This window comes from Buteo buteo, chromosome 10 (genome assembly GCF_964188355.1).
Source record: "Buteo buteo chromosome 10, bButBut1.hap1.1, whole genome shotgun sequence".
NCBI classification, from domain to species: Eukaryota; Metazoa; Chordata; class Aves; order Accipitriformes; family Accipitridae; genus Buteo; species Buteo buteo.
In genome coordinates this window covers 41,169,780-41,182,182 of record NC_134180.1, presented here as the reverse complement: position 1 = coordinate 41,182,182, position 12,403 = coordinate 41,169,780, and the positions used below count along the sequence as shown (strand labels likewise).

General features: G+C 42.0%; 1 protein-coding gene across 12 annotated transcripts in view; it reads right to left on the bottom strand.

Annotated features, from left to right (window-relative positions):
- The window catches only part of NFIA (nuclear factor I A), a 257,785-nt gene that overhangs the window by 94,464 nt on the left and 150,918 nt on the right, over window positions 1-12,403 (bottom strand). The gene's annotated exons all lie outside the window — the stretch shown is intronic.

Sequence of the window (12,403 nt, the reverse complement as noted above, 5' to 3'; positions counted from 1 at the left end):
GAAATCAGGGTCAAAGGAGAAATCTCAGGATAAAGAGATTATTAAAAGAACTGTAAAGTCCTACTTGTCCACAGGATAAGTGGCATACCTTTTTAGGTTGTCCTACTTAGAGTCACTGATTCCAACGCACGCACACGTATATTATTGAATGTTTTGCAGGGGCACCATCTGCTCCGTTGTTAATTGTCAGATTCAGTACAATTTCCCTACGTTCGGTATATGGCACTGTACCCCACACTCATCCCAGCGGTACCTGTGCACCTTCTTCTAATGACCAGAGCAATAGGACTAATGCAAGCTGCATATTTGTTCTCCTGGCTTTCTTTTGGGGTTGTTATAAAAAACCCAACATATCCCATGGCCATTTCTACCTGCAGAATGGGAAGTAAAAGAAATACATCTTGTGTGCAGGACTACAGAGTGTGACATGTCAGGGAAGGTGTCAGGGAAAGGTTTGGGAGAGATCTGGAGGGAGGTCAGCCATTCATCTCCAGCCAAGATCTCAGCGAATTCTGCTCCTGCACAGAAGAACTTCCCTGTTTCTGTGAGGCTCCTACAATGCCAGATGAACGCAGTCGCTAAGCTAACAGACTCGAGACAAGTTTCTACATCAGGCATGTTTTTATACTTCAGCAATAATGATGAGTTTTCAAACTGTGTATATGTATATCTTTGGGCATCCTTGTGTATGTGTGTATACATATGTATTATGTACACAAACATATAAATATACACAAATCTGTCATACTCCAGCTGTAGATAAATGTACTATAAAATATTGAAATTGATGCTGAAATTCAACACAAACAAATTCCTCAATCTGCAAACAAGGTTTTTATTTACATCAAGAGAATAAATTTTTCTCTACTTCAAATGAAAAAATGTTCTTACAAGCTTTTATTTTTCCTTATTTTCAACTTCGAAATAGCTCTCAGATAATTGTAAATGCTTTTGCCTGATCTGCTTTGTATTTTACCATAATAAAGGTGATGACTGCATCATTCTGCTTTTTAGAAATGGTTGCTGGCCATACACAACGTTTGTTCATTGACAATTTCCCAAGTATTTTTAATATGAAGATCTACTTTTCATATGCTGCAGCAGACCTGCCTATTGAATTAAATGATCTGTGAATTAAAAATAATTCTCTTAGGTCTTCACTGAAACCACTCATGTGCCTAAAATTAAGCATATGCTTAAGTGCCTTGCTGGATCAGGGCCAGGACGCTTACTACTCCGCAGAGCCCTTCGTAGGGAAGCCAGTCTATGCTATATAACTTCTCATACTGTGCTCATCATGGCAGTATCTGAGCAACTTCCAGAAGTGCATTCAGCAATGCTACGAACATCTGTCACGTGTTGTTTTTTCATAGTGCACCATACTGGCTCTGCTCTGGTGTCCACTTCCACCTGCATTTCTCAGGCAGGTTCCTATCGCACTAAGAGTGAAGGTGAAATTTAAATATTGAAGTAAAAAACAATCACAGCTATGGTAGGATATCGGGTTGATTTTTTAAGGCAAAGTCTACAGGCCTTTTTAATCATCCAATAAAAACATGATTGTCGCACAGCTAACCATGTTACCTTAGCCTAGCAAACACAGATAAAACCAGAAAAGAAAATGCTGTAGAATGGTTTTAAATACATTCTAGCTTTCAGGGTCCTGCAGGGCATGAGAGTAGTTGAATAAGTTATTTCTTTAAGTGCTAATAACTGCTAATTTCTTTATACTTATTTTGCTGGGTATACTTGAAATGTCCACTTCTGTAGGAACATTTCTTATGCGTGTACATGTAATAGTAATCATTAAACAACAGCACGTCAATGAGAGTGAATAGATTTTCATCCTTCAAGACTGAAAATAAACATTTCACAAATGAAAGGTGAATTTCACAATTCTCCAATTTGTTATTTACTTATAAACATTAGGAAATCAGGGGCTTGTCTCGCCAATCATTAATAATATCTTGATACCCATAAAAGCAATGCCCTTGGCTTAGAGTTGTATCTTGAGCTCATTTCGATGCATGGTTGGTCTGTGAATTTGCAGTTCAGTAGAACTCTGTGAAAGTTTAAAGGTTTGCCTGGATGGTTCAGATTGTAAAATCCAGGCCTAAGACTGTAGCTTTTGCTGAGCTGTGATAACCGTGCAACAAGAAAATGAGAGAAATAGGACAAAGAAGCCAGACATGTAAAAGAAGAGTGACTAGGAAATACCAGGATCGACAAAATATGTGAAGTAAACATTTTGTGCCTATTAACAGGGGTCAAAATGCAAAAATATATCAATTTGGCTGTTCCACTTAATTCTGAATGAGAAAAAAATAGGTAAAGTCAAGCAATTACATATGCAGATGTTAGCATTAACGAGTTCCTTTACTGAAAAGATGATTAAACATCTTGAAAGCTTGCAAGATTTACTTTTCATACAGCACTTTACTGAAATACGTGCACTGTGATCCTTTTGCTAAATATCCTAAAGATAGGACACTAAAATTGCTGTATATGATTGGGTTATCTCCACAGCTTTGTGCGACAGTCACATTTTGGTAGTAAAGCAGGTGTTCAAAATGAGGATGAGAGAATTTTTACTCACTTTATAAAAAACTAACAGAGCTCATTCACTGAAATTCTGGGTATAAATTAAGACACCTGGCTAGCCAAGGCAGGCCCTGACTCAGCAAAGCAGTTGGAGCACGTGCTTAATTTTAATCACATGCTTGACTAAAGCACATGCTTATTTGCCCTGCCAAATAAAGATGGGCTGACAAAGTTAAGCAGGCATTTAAATATATTGTTGAATCATTTCTTCAGCCCAAGTCTAGGTTCAGCTAGGAGTTAGCTCATTACACAAGACCTCACTTTGGCTCATGAGGATGATGGTTTTTCCCCCAAGGCGGAAAAAACCCCAGGCTAATCAGACCAAATTGAATAAAGCAGATCAGGATACTAACTAATAAATAATATGCCATTACCCAATCACACATTTGGTATAGCATACAAATGCGATGCAACACTATCGTAACCAAGTACCACATGAAAAACATCTTTCCATAACTTGATGACTGCTTTAATTGGGGAGAAAATTCATAATGCCATTTACATATTCTTCTTTTAGATCCCAGTAAAGAAGCCAGAAGAAAAGGCTTGAATGCTGGAGCCTAATTCTGATCTCAAAGAAGTTTTAAACAAGTCTTTCTACACTGATCAAACAGAGTTTCACCTAATTTTCTCCTAATTTACACTGGCAGAGGAGAAATCAGGATTAGGACTTGTTGTCTAATGCTATTTGTTTTGAATTATTAAGCAAACATTCCTATTTCAATGAGTAAACGTGTACAAAGGCAACTAACCTTCGTCCTAAAATCTAGTTTACAGGGAGAGTATTGTCTGCTTTCCCAATTAATGCTGTAAAAAGGAGTCTCAGACGTTGAGCTACCAATCAAGAGCTTGTGTTGTAGCTTGAGAAAATCATGACTGATGCAATTACTTTTATGTAGAAAGTCTGAATATGGTCTATAGGTTAAAGTTCATCGGGTTGTTGTTCCTTAATTGAATATCAGAAGATGTTTTCAAGGTGCTCAAGGTATTATTTTTATTTAATTAGCAGGCTTCCTTGTGTAATCCAACAGTATTATTTTTATTATAAAATAGTTAGATTGCATCATAAATATACAAGGTATTTTCTAAACAGAGATACAGCTGGTTTCCTGAAATCCAAGCTTAAATAAAACCGGGAAAGAGTTACTCCTTTGAAGACGAAAAATTCCAAACCCAGTTATTTCTCTTCCACTGCAGTCTGAGTGACAATGTATTAAGCTTTGGAAAACAGCTTTTTGGGAGACACTGATTCCTTTTCAGTGTTTTGAAATTACACAAGTCCCCCGAAGCTGGCACCGAAGCCATTTCTAAAGCCTTTTTCATGTTCAGCATCTCACTATACATAGTCATCTTAAAACCTTAAAATAGTAATAATCAATTAGGGTCTCAAGCCTATTATCTTAACCAAATGCCCGATTAAAAGAAAAGCCCTCTCTGCTCAAAGTGCAACTTGATTCCTTCTGGTTTTATCCTCTATCTAGATAATCCCATGTTTCACAAACAATGTGGAGCAATAATATTGATTAGAAAATTAATGTCTATATCACACAGCACATGGAGGCCTTGAGAGAGGGGATGCTATCAGAGGGAACCCGGATCACCCCGAGGACTCCCAAAAGATTAGCTATTCCACGTCTGCACTGGCTGAGGAGGATAGGAGTGACAGAGTTGGTCCTAATCTGCGTTATCCAGCAAAATGGAAAGGACAGAATATGCACGCTTCAGTCAAGACCTTCGTAACAGTTACACTCTGCTTAATTGGAAGGTGAGTTTATTAAGCCTGGGCTGACCCAGCTGAGGCAGCCCACGACTGCATTCCCTTCCAGAAGCACATCCCTCTGCAGAGACACGGGGTCCTGCAGGCAAGCCTGGCACAGCGGCCGTGTGCCATGTGCACGGATGGGGAGGAAGGTGCACCTCACTTCTGGGAAGCGTCCACCTCCAGGGCAAGTGTGGGTGACCGGGGGGAGCTCCCTGGGCTGAGACCAGCCACTGCCCAAGCGCTTGTACCTGCTCACTCTGCCCGGGGCAACAGCAGTAGCTCTCTCCTGCCAAGAGATGCTTGGTCACTATCCCACGCTGGAAATGGAAAGCTAGATCCATGGGGCCAAACCGCATATGCTAACTTTGTGTCTAAAAACAAATGTGGAGATTGAAGAGGCCATCTATCCCAGCCACAATACTCTGTCCAAGTAAAAGTCTCTCCTATTCCGATGGAAGACAGCACAAGGGAGCCGTACACAGGCCTGAATATTGCACATAGCTGTAACGAAATCTGCATTTACCAACAGACCCCAAATACCGATCTCCAGAGCTGGCACAATGGCCTCATTTTAATTGCTTTGTACAAAATGCATTCCTCAAATTTGTAAATTATAAACCTTCAATTGTAAATTAGACCGCATTTTTAATTCATGGACTTCTTATGGAAGACTTAAGGAAGACATTATACGTTAAAGGTGATACAGAAGCCTCTCTTGTTCTCTGACAAATGATCCCACTTCTATTTCAGCTTGTTATTTCCGATTTAATTTTAATGCCACAGCAATAGCTCACCTTAGACAAATTACACATTTTCTTATGAAATAACTGCTGTGCCGCACATCACATACCGCCGTTATTCTCTCCGGCTCGCCTACCTGCCTTTGGCTGAGGTTTTAAGAAGCACCAGAACTTTCTTTGTGGCCCATAGCAGGATGGATTAGACCGTCCAGGGCATGTCGTGTTAGTACAATAGAGAAACACTTTTAAGACTTTAAAGTCATGTAATACAATTCTAGGCTGGATCTTTCTTGTTAAAAAAAGTAGAATGGGAGTGATTGAAAGAGAAAAGGGCCAATATTTGACAACAGAAATCAGCATAACCTCCTAACAGCGGCAGTCATGGATGACTGCCCTTTGACCCGGGGAGATTATGTGGGATTTCAATGACAACAGCTGGAAGTGAGCATGTGAGAATAGAGAACACAGATCTGAGGCCTCCTACAAAAGACTGCACAATCCCTGCCCAGATCTGAGTGTTGATTAGAAATTGTTTCCTGGTCCTGGCTTAATAGAGTGTGATAATGAAAGTTTTGTTAACCCTTCACAACATGCAAAACCATTGGTAAATGATTTGCCATTTTGGTTTTTAGCTAAAAAGCCTGTATCTAGCAGACGGTAAAATTGTGAAGCGCTGCTAGTTTTCGTGGGTGCGCTTCTGATAGCAGTGCTCAAGTTCAGCTCCGTTTCCAAACAGTTTGTATACTCTTGGTGGCCATTGGGAATCAACATCTGAAGGTGCTGGGAGGTGGCTGGGAGAAAGGAGTCTCACGCTGTCACTAGGGAATCCACCCGACCTGCCACGATGGGCTTTCTCCAGAGGTGAATCAGAACAGAAATACACATGTAATGTCTCATCATGCATTGCCTTTCATGCTCATGGCATTTTAGAATCTAATAATAACAATGCCTAATTATTATTTCAATATGTATCATATTGAGCTCCAGAGTCTGGGTTGCAAATTAACAAACGTGGAGAAGAGCAAAGGTGGTATCAGGCTGGCTGTGTCACCAACAGTCTGATCCTGCATGGATCCACAGCAGCTTCAGCTCTTAGGAGATTCAGCTCATTTTGTATTTAAGTGCAGAGATAGTGGAATTAATGGCAACTTATTACTGCTAATGAACCGATCATAGATTGGAATCAATCATGTCAGGTTTTGTCCAAGTGGAGGGCACAAGGATAGTTCCTTTCTCTTGAAGACAAAGATCTTCGTGAAACACTGAAAGCCCTTCAAGTTCATGTTAAGGACCTTGTGCAATGGAAACCATTCCAAGATCTAAGATGTGTGGTGTGGTTTTTCATTTCTGATGACTCCTAACATTTTAGGGTACTTTTTGGTACTCATGTGCGTGAGAAATCAGTTAAATACAGTTTTTTGATATAATGATAAAAATTCAGAATCTCCCTTTCTACCATATATCCAATTTGATAAATAAATTACATTAATACCGACAGGGGCCTATAGCTTGAAAAACAACAGATGTCTTAAATTAGCATATTTCTGTTTCAGGTCCTCAATCCAAAAAGCAAATATTAAAGAAAAGAAGAAAAATCATTATAAATGGTCATACTCATTTGGCAGCTTATAAAATAATGTGCCTCCTCAAAAGCCTTTCGAAGTAAATGAGATGAAATCTACCTTGGGATAATAATTCTGGAATATTTATGGCATCCAACAATAAAAAGAGTAATAAAAAGAAAAGCCTGCCTCCCTGAAAATAATAATATGAAGGAGTTATTTATCTTCATATTTTCATATCAACCCTGGTTACAAGAGCAATGACAGCTGTGATCTCCAAGGTCTGCGGTGATACTGCCAGTTCGGCTTCACAGTTCAAAGCATGACTCAGTGTCCAAATGAGCCCAGAGAAACCACCCGGTTTCCCTCAGCCTCCCAGGGATGCGGGTGGCATGTGCTGCTGCAGGGCGCTCCCCGGGCTGCCAGCCACGGGCACCCACCCACCCTCTCACGCTTGCAGGCGAATGATAAATACAGGCACTGGAGGGGGAGATAGGAGAAGGTGGGTACTGCCGTCCCTGCTCCTTTCCCCCTGCAAGGGCTTTTTAAAATGAAAGCCCCAACGTCACGAGCTAGGCATCGCATTAACCTCAGGACCCCCCAAGAGAGCTGAAAAACCTCCTAGAGAGAACAATGTAAGGATAATTTCTTTTTAGCTGGTCATTTTTTGATGCCAGCATCATATTTCTGGTACAGCCTGAAAACATCGCTTTCTACAACTCGTTTGTCTGGAGCAGATCGCACATGCTCCATCAACTGTCCTTGCTCCTCTTACTCCTCCTCATCAAGTTTCAACTGAAATTTTGCCTCCTGAATTTTGTCCACTGACTTCTAGGAAGCTGCTGGCAGACGTAAGGGCTTGTAGGAGCCGATGCCGGGGGTGCATGCCCTAAGCGTGACATGTAGCCACGTTCTGGTCTTCATACCAATGGAGCATGCCTCAGTACACACGGAGTTTACTTGGGTTTACACTACTTCAATTTAGAATTTAGCTACAGTATTAATGCCGTAAATATTATTGTTGATACTGTGTGAAGAACATCAGTGTGAAAATAAATGTAAGGATATTTAAAAACTGGTGTGGAATACTTAGGTATTCAGACTAATCATGGACTGAAATAAGCACATTTGTTTCAAATCCTGTTTATAGCACTGCAGCCCCTCCCTCCTTTAAATCTTCCTCTTAACCATAGTGATGTTTATTGAATACCTGTCATTTCTCCAGCAGCATGTGCCAACAGCGGCTCACCAGTGCCAGGCTGCATGAAAACCCTTCTGTCTCCTATTCTCCAAGGGGCTCCCTTAGATCAACTACTCACCATACCCAATACACTGAAACCCATAAATTTGCAGATACTGCAGTCAAAATTCTTAACAGGAAAGTGCACCCATTTTGCCCAGTGTAGCATACTGAAATATCACATGGTGAGAAGCATTTCTCACCATGTGTAAACTGTCAATTTGATTTGAAATTAAAATTTTTGATTAACATGAGCATTTCTGAGCCTCCCGCTGGCAGCAGCCCTATTGCTGAAAAGTGACATGATTTGTGACACACATGCTGTACAGAAGCCCCATGCCAGCAATTGTTAAACCCATTTTCATTCTGCTTTAATACGGTATGACACTCAGGAAAATAATTTTAATATTTAGGAGAAAGAGGGTAAGGGCTTAAGGACTGAAGTCCTTTATGGGTGTAAAGCAGGATTAGAGCAGCACGAAAAAACGGCACGGAGGTCTCCCCGTCTCACAAGTCATGTCTCTTTTCAGCAAAAGGAACCATCTGCAGGAGGCTAAGAAAGGTCCATGGTGAAGCACAAAGCCTTCTTTTAAATCCAGTTGATATTTCAAACACAGCATGAGGTACTTTCCACCTATGAATGCCGAGATGCTTGTGCATGGGGAAATGCTTGCAACTTCAATAATTAAACCCTCTCATACGGGAGGTAGGATTTTTTGGTTTCCACAGTGGTCTGTTATTTTTCCATGTTTATCATTTCCCCAGAAGTATCAGTGGTCACTGGAGATACTAATATTTATACAGTAAATTACTTATGAAAGAGGAAAGTTTTGTGACTATTAAGACTTTTAAGCCCAGGAATCTACCTCTTCATCAGGGTGGTGGGAAGATTTTTGTTAGTTTAAACAGCTACCAAGTGAACACAAGAAACGGGACACTTTTGTGGCGACAGATTTTAAGGCTATGATATACGCACGCAGAAGACAAAAGTTCAGTGGGGATTTTTATAAACGTAAGCCTGTGTCACTGTTGCAAGCTGCTGACTCAACTGTGTCACCTGCGTATTTCTCAGAGTGGATCATTTTTTTTCCAGTAACATCATGTTCTGAGGAAGTTTATCATGAAACAAGTATCACGAACAGTCATTCTGAGCAGCAGAACAGCTTTGATAAGTGTCGACACGCATCTGACTTTTCTTTGAGCTCCTAACACTATTCATCATGTTAAACACTCAGCTCTGCTGGACTCTCTGTTCCTAGTAAACACAGAGAGATTTCTAATTGCCATAATACAGCAAGTTAAAAAAAATGTAGTATTTTAAAAATAATTTTAGACGGTGAAATGAAACACCAGGATGATTCAGATGCCCTGGAAGTATTCAGTCCTGAACATAAAGCCGTGGGCTCATTTATGTTAATAACAGCGCTTGAGAATTCAATCTGCATGAAAAACACAGTCCTCAATAAAGCCATGATATATAGTTATTATAAGTACGCAGGTTCTTTTAAATAAGTCTTAAGTTTAAATAAGCGTTGTGTGTAAATATCTAGTTTTAATTAGTATATTGCCAAGAAATTATACAACTAGACTCAGCAATGCTGTAATTATTTTAGGATCAATAAAACCCTCCCTCAGCTGGTCATAGCTAAGTGTACCCTCCAAGGTTACTCTGCAGACATGCTCGGAGCTGAACCAAGGGAGTCTGAAGCCCTGTGGACACAGAATTAGGGGACTATAAAAAGAGGTGTTGGTTTTTTTATTTTATTTGCACATTAGTTTATAGTTATAGGAATAATCCACATATTCAGGGCATGTGGCAGGATTCTCTAGAAAAGCCCAGCGTCCAGGAGGAGCCAAAGGGGCCAGGGTCAGGTGAGGGTGGGCAGCTTTCCTGCTCCGCTTTGCTGGGTGATACGGACACAAACCCTGGTGACTTCATCAGTGATTTCCTCTCATCCTCCCTTCCTAGCGGTGCTCTCTTTTCACACTGAGACACTTTTAAAAGTCTGTGGCTGGACACCACAATAATGGAAGCTGTAGAAATATGTGCTGAAGATTAGAGAGCATAAATGTGACGTGAAAATAAGGATGCTGGGCATGGAAGCTAAGTCACAAGGATCAGCCAGCTCCACCTTTCCCCACGGGTTTTCCTCTCCCTTCAGAGTTGCTTCTTACACCTCCTCTGCTGACACCATTGGTGGGCAAACTTTAATTCACAATAAATCCCATGCAAATCATGTTATTCTATTTACCTATTGTCCTTTCCATTGTATTGCTTGGAGTTTTCTCTCCAGAAGACTGTTACTCCTCTATTCTTTGTACAGAACAATAATCTCCTAACACTGACAAATTTTAGTCCCAGGTAGGCTGATTTCCACTAGGTTTACATGTTAGTTATCCTTGTGGCTGGGGAGGGAAGAGACTTTCCACTAGTCACGGCATGACAACACACGTACAGTCTGTCCTTAACTGTCCACACTACCAGGCTCATGAAGTTCAGTCGGGGCCGCCCTTGGAGATCCCTGCATGGAAGACAGGGGAGTACCTCATGAGCTTTTCTCCAGCAGTGCCTGGGCTGTCTCACCTTGGGCAGCAGGGTACCAAGGCAAGTCTCTGGAATAAAGCTTTGATATACTGGTTGCAGAGAAGACAGAAAGGGACAGGTCTGAAAGCACGGTAATGCTTTTCTAGGGACATGTCAAACTTGCACAAGACCTAGAGCACAAAACTTGATGCTTATGGATGCAGGTTAGGCCACTGTAGGCAAACACTACATGTCCAACTTACAACTCCTGTCCAGATGGCAAAGTGACACCCAGTGCAGCATCACCCTCTCCATAGAGGCACTGCATACTGAGGGCTGGGGACTGAAGGGATTGTCCTCATTGCCTGCTAGCAGTGTACAAAGTGCCTCCACTGAGCACAGAATCTCTGGGTGGCCACCAAGGTCTGCACCAACTTCCCCTGAGTTATGTAGGACATGTCCAGAGAAGAACAAAAGGGTGGAGTGACTAGCAAAGGCACCGGTGAGTCTCCACAAGGAACATCTCACCCCCTCATCTGCCTCTGACTGACTCCACTGGGAGTGTGAAGATGCACGGGCAAAGTCCTGCACACCCCTATAAGAAACACAACCCTCCCACTGGGTGATCCAGGCTCTCCTGTCTCATAGCCCAGGCTCTGCCAGGTCTCTGCCTCCTCCAGGTATTGAGGAGGAAGCCCCACAGTCTTATCGGCTGACTTCCCAAGGACTGATGCACTTGGGGTTAGGCAGGCAACTACGCTTACAGGCAGCGGTGGAGAACCCACGGTGTGTTAGTGGATAATTTCCCCACCCAAGTCCCAAACTAGCAATGTAAGTCCAGTGGGTAGAGACTGCTGGATGTGGAGACCAGCAGCAGACCTCTGCATGATGACTGAGACTCTCTTTCTGTTTTATTCTAAGTTTGTGTTTTGTAGGGCAGGATGCCCTGTCTACATTCCTTTACAGACTAAGAATGGACATTTATTAACAAGTACTTGGGCGGACAGCCCAAAACTCTAGACTCCTGGCCTGGGACTGTACGATAGAGAGGGCCAGTGACCCCTATTTGTGTTTACTGTACTTCTACAGACACATGTTGGTGTGATAGGGGCATTCACTTTCTCAGGTTCAGGCCAAGGTCAGGCCAGAGCACGGACCGAATTTATTTTCTCTGTGTAATCTGCTCAGACTGTAGCCCAAAGAGGGCCTCCGAGTTCACTAATTGTGAGTGTATTGTGAGGGATTCAAGATTAACAAAGTAAACAGAAGGGCCAGACAGGGACCTCCTTAGTCCTTATCTAATTTCATGTGCTTATCCCATGCGTGGTAGATATGGTGGTTCCAGGGGACGTGCCTCAAGGAACTGAGATGACAACGGTGGGATGTCTCACCCCAGGAGGCTGCCTCCAGCAACTTGAACATAGTCCTGGTATAGTGGTGAGGACCTGAGATGAATCTGTTGCTAGAGGTTGGGTTAGTCAGCTGAGCCTGTGCAGTCCTCTTCCCGTGGTAGAAGGCTTGCCTCTCTAGACCCTCTTACTCCTCCCCAGCAGTCACTCTTGTGTGGCATAGTGCGATACACAGAGAGGCAGAAATGTGGCCATGGGGTAGAGTCCCTATGTCAAATGCCCTATCTGCATATATTTGGGACAATCTGAAGATACCACAGGGGCTAGAACTTCAAATTTGGACCATGCTTAGCAGCCTGGCTCACCTGACCCGTGACAGCCATCAGGCTTGTTCTAACAGTACTCTGCATGTAAACTATGAGACTTCGTACTGTGACTGACTTTACATGAAAGGCAGATCTTTCGCTGATGAGCAGCAGTCAAGCAGTCAGAAAGAATGAAAATGGAAAAGGAATTCCACTCACAGGGCCCTTTACATTAAACTAAAGCAACTCAGGTAAAAAGGAAACCTATCCATTATGGTTTATAATGCATAAACATCCATTTCTTCTCTGTTCCTTCTTTG